Source organism: Vigna angularis, chromosome 1, assembly GCF_016808095.1.
Source record: "Vigna angularis cultivar LongXiaoDou No.4 chromosome 1, ASM1680809v1, whole genome shotgun sequence".
Lineage (NCBI taxonomy): Eukaryota > Viridiplantae > Streptophyta > Magnoliopsida > Fabales > Fabaceae > Vigna > Vigna angularis.
Genome location: NC_068970.1, coordinates 46,179,461 through 46,189,947, shown reverse-complemented (window position 1 = coordinate 46,189,947; position 10,487 = coordinate 46,179,461).

The following is a 10,487-nucleotide window of genomic DNA, read 5'->3' as shown; positions in this document are numbered from 1 at the left end:
GGCTGTTATATGAAGAAAAAGGAAGCTTTCATGTATCAGGATATTGTGATGCTGATTGGGAAGGTTCTCCTATTGATAGACGATCTACTACTGGATATTGTGTTTTCCTTGGAGGAAACATTATCTCATGGAAAAGTAAGAAACAAAATGTAGTGGCTCGATCAACAACTGAGGCTGAATATAGGGCAATGGCTTCATTAACATGTGAACTTATATGGGTGAAGCAGTTCCTTCAAGAGCTTAACTTCTGTGACATCCAGAGTATGAAGATGTATTGTGATAACCAAGCTGCTCTTCACATTGCATCAAATCCAGTGTTTCACGAGAGAACCAAACATATAGAAATTGATTGTCATTTTGTTCGGGAAAAATTATTGTCACAAGAAATATGTATTGAGTTTGTTGGATCAAATGACCAACTCGCAGATGTATTGACTAAGTCGTTAAGGGGACCTCGGATTGAGTTTATTTGTTCCAAGCTTGGTACATACAATTTGTATGCTCCAACTTGAGGGGGAGTGTTAGAATAATTATTAAGTCTACCTATGATTAGTATAGCAGGGCCTAAAGTAGGTAGTTGTGTGTTGGGTTATCTATAATGATTGTTCCTAGTAGTCTAGGACAATCTCTTTATCCTCCATCTATCTATTGTATCAGGTTTTTATCTATATAAATAATAGAACTGAGAAGGGTCTTTGGAGCCCTTCAAAACTATTTTTCTCTGTGTTAGATCTCAAGTATTATCATTAAGAATGGCATCAGATGGAACATTTTCTTGGGCATCCAAGACTTTTTTATCCATCATTGTTTCAACGTAATCTGATCCTTCTTGTAAAGTCCAGCCATCTAAATTAGAAGAACTCAATAGCCTTAATGGTCCTTCATGTGAGCAAGTAGCCACAATTCTCATCTTTCCAGAAGCAACTAGTGCTGAATATTATCATTAAGAATGGCATCAGATTGGAATACTTTGCACTTGAAGATAACCTTCTAACATGCAGTTTGATATATCAAGTAACTAATTACTTGACTAACTCTGTTTGGCATACAATTGTCTTAAATTATGACAATCCGTGTAGAATAAATTAGTTGGATGTGATTCAGAATAAGTGTACATTAATCCTGGTTGACCAAACAACCATCTAAAAAGAAGAAACCATACGATCCCAGTAATGACCATGATCAAGAAATACTTTAGACTGGTAAGGATATTTTGAAAAACCTATACAACAAAGGAAGAATATCTAATAAAACATACACTAGGCAATGAAAGAGAATCCTCAATCAATAACAGTAGAAGGGTCACCAAATCTAGCTTCAACCTCAAGCACTAAAAAAAACTTAGCAGCTGCAGAATATTGCTACCCATTTTCTCATGCCAGGCACTAAACCAACCATATAAATACTCACACGGTCCAATATATAAGTTCATGCGTAATTTTTTTTTCAGAGATAAACTTCCATTAGGACAACAGAGATAAAAATAAAACGCTACACCAAAGAGAAGCACAAAGGGTTGTAGAACGATGTACCTCAGGTCGACCATGACGTTATGAGCTTCGCCGTCTACCGGTCCGCAGAACCACCGCTACAGCTCCGTCTGCCTGTGGTTTCGCGATTGCGAATCTGAAAGAAAAAGGAAACACGGGCAATCCAAAGAAGAAATGAAAGAAATCAATGACAACAGGAAATAGAAGAAGGAAGAAAGGAAGATAGTGTACCTGCAAGGGAGAAAGCGGGTGGAATGAAGGGAGAAATTGATTTTAGGGTTTAGAAGGATTTTTAGAGGAAAAGAGATTTTTAGAAGAATGAAGGGTTTGGGCAGAGATGGGTTTTAGAACCGGAGGGAACAAAATTTTAGAATTGGTAAAAAGAAACTTAGTCTAAAATTTGTAGAGGGAAGAAATGTAAAAGAATTAGAAAATAAGAAAGAAAATATATTATTATTTGAAGAGGTTATAAACCTCTCTTAAAAGGAATTAAAACCCCACAAATATTGTTAGTTAGATAATTTAAATTAAACATCTTAAATTATGTTAATTTGAGGAGGTTTTATAACTTTCGCAAAATAATCCCCTCTAAATAAGTGTTTTTTTTTGTAGTGATATGAGTATTCTTGTTACTCTTGGTTTCAATAGTCAAACTCAATAACCATGTTATTGTGACTAGTACTCAGTATCACCCAATCCTGATTGCATAGTGTTAAAAAAGAATGGCTTAAGTTCTCACACCAAGAGGAGGGTGAATTGGTGATGCGTAAAGATATAAGCTTTCAAAAAGTTTTTCGCAAAATAAGATGTCTTTACACTTTTTTTGAATCGGAAGTAAAATTATATGTAATGCAGCAATTCACTTAATCGAATACACAAATAGTTTAATCGACTATAATGAAAAAGTGTAGGGATTAAAGAATTCAAACGCTAGTTGTTATACTAGTTCGACCAAGCCTACATCTACTGTCCTTCCAACCATAGGAAGAAAATGTACTATAAAGATCAAGGCTTTTACACCAAGGTTTTTACAGCAACCTCACGTCAAAAATGTAAAACACCTCTCTAACGCTCTAATCTAATATAGGCAGTAAACAATACAAACACGCAACAAGAACATCATCTTCTGCTGTCAACCCTCAAAGTCAAGAACACAGTTCTTCTTCCTGCAATCACCGCAGGGAATCCAAGCCAATCTTCACAGATTGCAAATTCCTGATCACGCAGATTACACCTTTTTGTGCAGATAGATCAGACGTTCAAACCCATCAAATCTTGCTTCTCAAGAAACCTTTAAGCCTTGATCACCACGGTCAATCTTTGGTTCTTGGAGCTTTTCTTTTTCTCTGTAAGACACACAACGTTCTCTGAAAGATGTGAAAATGTTAATTCTCTCAAAAGTTCTTACAGAATTCAAATCAGCATCAATTTATAGTATTACACACATCATACGCATTTTAATCAATTTAGCTATTAATCTATTCGAATACTTGCATTTATAACAGACTAACAACAATCATAACATTTAATTGAATGCACATTTAATACAATCGACTCATAATAAATGCTTGGTCAACATATTTAAAAATATGACTGTTATGTCAGTTGTCACAAGCATTTAACAGTTTTCAAAAGCTTAACAGACTTAATCGAATACAAGAAGAATACAGTTGATTAAGTAAAAACACTTAGAACAATTTTTGAAAACTTTTCTCTTCAAAATATCTCGCACCACACTTGAAAAGAGTTTATGCAAACCCACGAGGTTTAATTGATTCATCCCATAATGTAATCGACTTAAAATTGTTGTTTTGCTACAAATTAAAGTTCAACCAAAGTGCTTGTGGTTTTCCATTTCCAAAAACTTATGTCATGCATACACATATAAAATCACATATTAAACACAGTGATATGTAATGAACAACACAATCATGTTCACAAATATGCTTATACAGATTTATCATAGTAAACAAAAGCATATAACATGTAAGCATAGAACATGTAACACATAATACTCATTTGTTATTAATTATGTGTTGTCATCATCAAAAACACAGATATCATTGAGATTGTGGGTTCAGCTAAACCAGTGCTCCCCCTATCAACAATCTCAACACATAGTATAATTCACCACTCCTAGTATCCCTAAACGCTCCCGGTATCCTCCAGATACATTGTCTAGTTTTGTTTAACCCACTCCTGATTGTCGTAGTCAACCTAATAACCATCATTATTGTGACCATGACTAAGTTTCACCCACTCCTGATTGTGCAGTATTTTTCACCAGTCCTAGTATCCCTAGACGCTCTCGGTATTCTCCAGATATGTTGTCTAGTTAAGTTTAACACACTCTTGGTTGTCGTAGTCACCCTAGTAACTACCGTTATTGTGACCATGACTGAGTTTCCCACTCCTAGTTGTGCAGTATTCTTCACCACTCCCGATATCCTCCAAATACATTGTCTAGTTGAGTTTAACCTACTCTTGATTTTCACAAGACATACTCGTCTAGCTACCGTTTAACTTCAACAATTTAAACGTCAAAGTTTCACCCATTCCTAGTTTCCACTAGGCACACCTGTCTAGCTATCGTTTAACTCCTCAAAGTTAAATATAAAATGTTTTAATTCTCTTCAGAATTTACAATCAAAGGATTGATTACAAGTCCTTAGACGATAACTCTCATAGAGAGGATATGTATTCAATACAATTCAATCTAATAGACTCATTGAATATTTTCTCTCTTCTTTCTTCTTACAAAAGTAAACTTATACATCAATGAAGCTTAACAGTGTTTAGTTTCTTAAGCTTTTCTTTCTTTCTCGTTCTTCTTTCATAAGATGATTTAACTCTAAACAGTTTTGAGAGAATCCTTGATCTTTACATGGGGATGATTTTCATATCAATCTTTAGGTGTCTATCCTCTCACTCTTCTTCTTCAAAGATCTTCTATTTATACTCTTTTTGATAGTGTAGCTATTAGACTATGTTTGTCCTCAAAATTTGGTAATAATGTAGTAGTTAGACGATGTTTTTCCTCAAGATTTGGCTTTGTAGCTTTGTCATAAGTGATAGTCATAGTTTGATGTCTTCTTGTCAGAGGAGACTTACTTTTTCAATATTTTATCAAAAGTATATTGTATTATCTCTTTGGCACGACTTTTGATGAGAAGATCGTTCCACAAGTGTCTTCTTATCTCTAACGTCTATTTCTCACTTGTATTTGATAGAGTAGATAGACGCTTGTAATAGGGAATTTGCATAAGGTGGAGTAGATATGCATATAGTAGATATATTCTTTCTTTTATCACTTTTGTTGTTTTTGAATGTTGAACATTTAATTACATTTAATGTTTGTTCAGAACAACAAAATTTTCCGCATTCTCTACCAATCCTAGTGCTCAACTATAAAAATTATATTTTAGATCTTTTCATACCGTCTTTTAGAGTCCTTAGCGCTCAACTACATTAGTCCATCGTTTCCTACAAAAGATCTCATTTTTATCATAATTTCATTAAATTGACAAATAATCAATTTTCGTTATCACATTTTGTATTTCTAAGTTTAGGAAATTTGATTCACTAGAAAAATATATTAATTAGATGCATTTTAAATGTAAAAAATCATATGTCAAAATTAAGTAATCTTGAAACTTATCAATTATTATAATATAGTTTTGATGTATTCAAATTTTTACTTTTCTATTATGATTATAATATAGTTTTGATGTATTCAAATATTTACTTTTCTATTATGATGATGAATGTGATTTTTATTTTTATTTTATATTAGAGCTACTTCATGAGTAGTAAATTACAAAGGTACATGACGTAAATCCTATGTTTTGTTTTTAAATTTTCTTAATTTAAGTTTTTGATTTTGAACTATGTCGATCTTTTTCTCTGTTTTTTTTTTCATATTTTTATGATGACAACCTTAGATATAGGAGAATTGTATCAATGTAGAGTTAAAGGAAAACATAAGTTTTTAATAAGGTTTTGGCTCATAGATGTAATGTCATGTTGTTTATTTGGTTCTTTTCTCTTTATTTGCTTCATTTAATTTTTTTCTTAATTTCATGTGAAGATTTCCTGCCATCATTTTAATGTATCTTGTTGATATTTAAACACGTTAAAGAGTAAGTTCTATCTGTGGAAGCAAGAGACAACTGGCACAATATTTAGTTTTTTTGTGTGATGCCTGATAGAAGAAATTTAAATAAGCTTTCTTTGTATTTATGTGGCAATTGAAGTTCTTTGTATTTTTTTGTGTGATGCTTGGGTGGAACTCCCTTCTACAATATGCGCAGGTAGGAGCGTGGAGAGATACAAGGAGATTTAGGATTTTAAAAAAAGTAAATAAAATTAAATGATAAAAGTTAAATTAACGTAGGATATTTTTGAAATAAAAAAAATAGTAGGAAGGTGTAGGAAGCACTTGGAGTGGTGGAGGGAACAACTCTCTTATATTCATGATCTATCTTGTTAAGAGCTATATTTATACAAAAACATCTCTACGACATTATTTGTAACTATTTTATTCACATCATTTGTAATTATTTTATTCTATCCAAAGTTCTTTCTTAAAGTATATTTAGGCATACTATAATATTTTTTTGGAATTTTTGAGAACTTTTTCGATGAACTCCACATATTCAAAAAAGGAAGCCGATATTCTAACAACGCTAATTTGACAAAAATTTGACAACGCCACGTGTCAAGTTTTTAGTGGTCCAATTTCAAAATTTTTTGTGAATTTAAAATGTCATTTAGAATGGGCTGAAGTTTGGGTTCCGAAACTGCCCTCTTCGTTTTCGAAGTCTATCTTCTCTGCTTATCAGTGTCTTCTCTCTCCATTTTAGGGATTGAAATTTCATTTGAACATCTGTGTTCATAGCACTGTTGTTCGTCCTCCATTTTATCCTTAAGGGTTTCGTTTGTTTTCAACATCTGTGTGTCCCGCTTCCCTGTGACGATTGTTATCGTTTCAATCTCTGTGTCCTTCGGTGTGGATTCGGTGGAAGTTGTTACCTTTTTTGTGCAATGGGTTCGTCCGGTGACAATGGTTGTTCGAACAAGGTATGAACTTTTTGCTGTCTCGTATTCGTATTTTGGGGAGGGGATTTTGGTGTTGCATGTGTTGGAAATATTTTTGGTGTTTTTTGGTTAATGGGTTGCGACGTACGCTGGTTATTTTGACGAAAAAACTAATTTTTTTGCAGTTGTTTGTTCGTCACTCATTGAAAACGAAACGTATTGCTTCTTTGAATGACATTTTGAGTGAGGAACAGAAGTCCATAATCTCCAAGACTCACTTTCGATGGTTTTTAGAATTACATGATAATATTAAGATTGGAAGGAATATTCTGAGCGATTTACTGATTAGATGGGATGATGACAGAGGTGGTTTTAGTTTTGGAGATAAATTTGTTGAATTCAAGGAAATAGATGTGAGCTTAAGCCTAGGGTTGGGTTTGGTTGGTGAGCAGATTAAATTGAATGAAAACAAACTCAGTGAAAGTCATTGTCGGAAGTACTTTGCTGATGGAAAATATGAATTGGATTTGGTATATGAATTTATTTTGAAGCAACACAAAAAGTTGCCTTCAATAGATGTTTGTAGGTTGTACATTTTGGTAGCAATTAGTGAGGTACTGTTTCCTAATCGCAGCAGAACAATATTCCCAATTTTGTTTGAAATTGTTGATAGAATCAATGATCTGAGAACTTTTTGTTGGGCTCGCATAGTGTACCATTATCTACTTAGCAGTCTGTGCAAAGCTTGTACAGCGTGGAATAGAGGAAAAGGTGCAACCACTGTTTATGTGGATGGTTGTGTATACGTGTTCCAGGTAAATTTGTTCCATGGATTGTTTGCTGTTTGTTAATTGAGATGACTAATTATGACGTATATGATGTATTTCAGGTATGGTTTTGTGATCGTTTCATTCCTTCGAATGTTTGTGTACATAAATATCCAAGATTTTTGCATTGGATGAATATAAATGTAGGTGACAAGTTCATTAAACGTGCAATGGAGACGGGTGTGGTATGTAGTTTATTGTTTTATTACATTTCTTTGAATGAATGTTTGATTTAATGGTAATTGTGATGAAATTGCAGATGCTTGATGATTATGGTGCATCAAGGACAGAACATAGTGAAACATGTGTCAAAGCATCAGTTAATTCAAATGGAGAGGCATTGAATAAACAAGACAAATCAACAATCAATATGAAACTGATAAAAGGTATTAATGATGCTTTAGAGGAACAAGATGGTGTAATTGAAGAACTTGAAGAAGAGTTATCTAGATTGCAGGCTGAGCTGCTTGAAGGAAATAATAAAGATGAAGGTGGTGACAGTACACCGTGTAACCAACATGATTTTTACAATAACTTTGACTGTGAGGGAGGAATTTACAGCCATGAAACCGTTATGAACGAAAGAGTACGTAGAAAACGTTACAAAAGCCAAGTTTGTAGAACTCCGTACACCGGATATAGTCCGAAACTTGATTGATTAATGTAATTTCTGATTATTCCAGTATTAGGATGATGTTTACTTATGGATAGTTGTATTTGGAACACTTTTCTTTAGTATTGTTGATAAAGAAAGTGGTTGTTTCAGTTTTCAATGTTATATTAATTCCATTTGTTTTTTGGTCGTAGTGGGAAGTTGAAATTGTGGTACTTATATGAAATGTCCAGGTATGAGGAAGCTATAATCGATTACAGGGGAGTTATAATCGATTACTAGTACAAAAATCGGAATTTTTACAAAAACTATGTCCGCGGTACCCAGAAATGGGTAAATAACTCCCCAGTAGTGTTTGCTGGTGTTTTTTCAGTGTTGTCAATAGGGGCGCACCCTCTTGGTCATTGTGCAAGCTTTTGTGAACCATATTTGAAACCGTCCGAGATGTATGCGTTTGGAAGACGAAATGAAGGTGTTCCCAGGTTCAGTGTTGGTGGCAGGGAAACCTGGGACAAATTAAGGGTGGTGTAATCGATTAAATGGGACTCATAATCGATTAATACTACAACAATCTCATTGTGTACCAAAAGTATGCGTGGTCTACCCACATAAGGTTGAATAACTCCCCAGTAGTTTTGTTTAGTGTTTGCCAGGGTCAGAGTTGGTGGCAGGGAAACCTTGGACAAATTAAGGTTGGTGTAATCGATTAATAAGGACTTGTAATCGATTAATACTACAACAATCTCATTGTGTACCAAAAGTATGTCTGGTCTACCCACATAAGGTTGAATAACTCCCCAATAGTTTTGTTTAGTGTTTGCCAGGGTCAGAGTTGGTGGCAGGGAAACCTTGGACAAATTAAGGGTGGTGTAATCGATTAAATGGGACTCGTAATCGATTAATACTACAACAATCTCATTGTGTACCAAAAGTATGCCTGGTCTACCCACATAAGGTTGAATAACTCCCCAGTAGTTTTGTTTAGTGTTTGCTAGGGTCAGAGTTGGTGGCAGGGAAACCTTGGACAAATTAAGGTTGGTGTAATCGATTAATAAGGACTCGTAATCGATTAATACTACAACAATCTCATTGTGTACCAAAAGTATGCCTAGTCTACCCACATAAGGTTGAATAACTCCCCAGTAGTTTTGTTTAGTGTTTGCCAGGGTCAGAGTTGGTGGCAGGGAAACCTTGGACAAATTAAGGGTGGTGTAATCGATTAAATGGGACTCGTAATCGATTAATACTACAACAATCTCATTGTGTACCAAAAGTATGCCTGGTCTACCCACATAAGGTTGAATAACTCCCCAGTAGTTTTGTTTAGTGTTTGCCAGGGTCAGAGTTGGTGGCAGGGAAACCTTGGACAAATTAAGGTTGGTGTAATCGATTAATAAGGACTCGTAATCGATTAATACTACAACAATCTCATTCTGTACAAAAAGTATGCCTGGTCTACCCACATAAGCTTGAATAACTCCCCAGTAGTTTTTTTAGTGTTTGATAACACTAATAACGTATTCAGTCACGTAAGAAGTTGTTGCAGTACTTGATAACAATAATAAAAACCACGTACATTAAGAGAATGACTTAACAACATTACATGAGAGAAAAAGTTCTAAAATTAAAAGGGACATAACAAAATAGAAATAAATGTTATCTAAGCAGGTGGTTGTCTCTCAAGTTGATTGCGGAATTGAATGACTTCTTCGTGAAGGACTCCAACACGATTTTCAATGGTGTCAAATCTGTCTTCCACGAAAGTGCGGAGTTGTTGTATTTGATTGATGACTTCAGTCAATGTCTGAGAAGAGGTTGGTTGTGGATTGTGAGAGGGTTCTCCGACTTCATGTTATTCATTACCAACTTCCACATCTTGTTCAATCCCTACTTGTTCTTGTATATTCCCAACGTCAACTTTGGGTACCCAAATTCCTTCATGAGTTTTGTGATAACCAAATGATGATAGAACTTCCAAACCAATCCTCTGTTTGTTCTTAACTTGGGTAAAAGGATCAGTTTCTGTATGCACACCAAAGTGTTCCATGAATGTGGTTATTAGATGGGGATATGGTAGTTGGGCATTGTCCCTGGTAGCCCTTTTCATCCTGTTTCGAATTACATGCCCCCAATTAATCTGAACAGAATTCATTAGTGCCCACAACAACATAATGTCCTCCTATGTTGCCTGTGCAACATTCGTTGATCGAGGAACTAATATACGACAAAGTACATAATGTAGTATCCTAGTTTGAAACTTCATAGTGTCGGCCAGTATTCTACCTTGTATGTTTGAACCTGGTTTGCAGATCAATTGCCTAGCACTTACAGAATTGTATTGATCTTTCCAGTCGTCAACAACATTTCCTTCAAAAGGAGCACCAACAGAAGGGATGGAAGTTAGTTTATGAAAAAGTGAAGGTTTGATTGTGATTTTCACCTTTTTGACCTCAGTTCTTATTACTCCGGAATCGGAAACCCGCATATTGCTATAGAAAACACGGACTAATTCAGGGTAGT